Raw genomic sequence first — 946 nt, forward strand, 5'->3', positions numbered from 1 at the left:
GATATAAGGAAATATAAATAACAACTTTATTATTGCCTCTAGGGCATATTTCCTTCAACTAGGTGTGAGGAGGAGGAGGTTAGCCTTGATGGGCAGGTGGTACCTCAGAAGGACACCTTTTGATATTTAGGATCAATGTTGTAGGAGGATGAGGATATTGATGAAGATGTAAACCATCGAATCAAAGCCGGTTGGATGAAGTGGTGCAAGCTTCTGGCATTCTCTGTGACAAGAGAGTGCCACAAAGGCGAAAAGGCAAGTTCTACAGGACGGTTGTTCGACCCAAAATGTTGTATGGCGCTTAGTGTTGGCCGACTAAAAGGCGACATGTTTAATAGTTAGGTGTGGCGGAGATGCGTACGTTGAGATGGATGTGTGACCACACGAGGAAGGATAGAGTCTGGAATGATGATATACGAGATAGAGTTGGGGTAGCACCAATTGAAGAGAAGCTTGTCCAACATCGTCTGAGGTGGTTTGGGCATATTCAGCGCAGGCTCCCAGAAGCTCCAGTGCATAGCGGACGGCTAAAGCGCGCGGAGAATGTCAAGAGAGGTCAGGATAGACCAAATTTGACATGGGAGAAGTCCGTTAAGAGAGACCTGAAGGATTGGAGTATCACTAAAGAACTAGCTATGGACAAGGGTGCATGTAAGCTTGCTATCCATGTGCCAGAGCCATGAGTTGGTCGCGAGATCTTATGCGTTTCACCTCTAGCCTACACCAACTTGTTTGGGACTAAAGGCTTTGTTGTTGTTGTTGTTGTTGTTGTTGTTGTTGTTGTTGTTGTTGTTGTTGTTGTTGTTGTTGTTGTTTGTTGTTGTTTGTTGTTGTTGATGTTGTTATTGCTATTGCTGTTGCTGTTGCTGTTGTTGTTGTTGTTGCTGTTGCTGCTATTGTTGTTGTTGTTGTTGCTGCTGCTGCTGCTGCTGTTGTTGTTGCTGCT

The sequence above is a fragment of the Triticum dicoccoides genome, chromosome 4B, assembly GCF_002162155.2.
Source record: "Triticum dicoccoides isolate Atlit2015 ecotype Zavitan chromosome 4B, WEW_v2.0, whole genome shotgun sequence".
NCBI classification, from domain to species: domain Eukaryota; kingdom Viridiplantae; phylum Streptophyta; class Magnoliopsida; order Poales; family Poaceae; genus Triticum; species Triticum dicoccoides.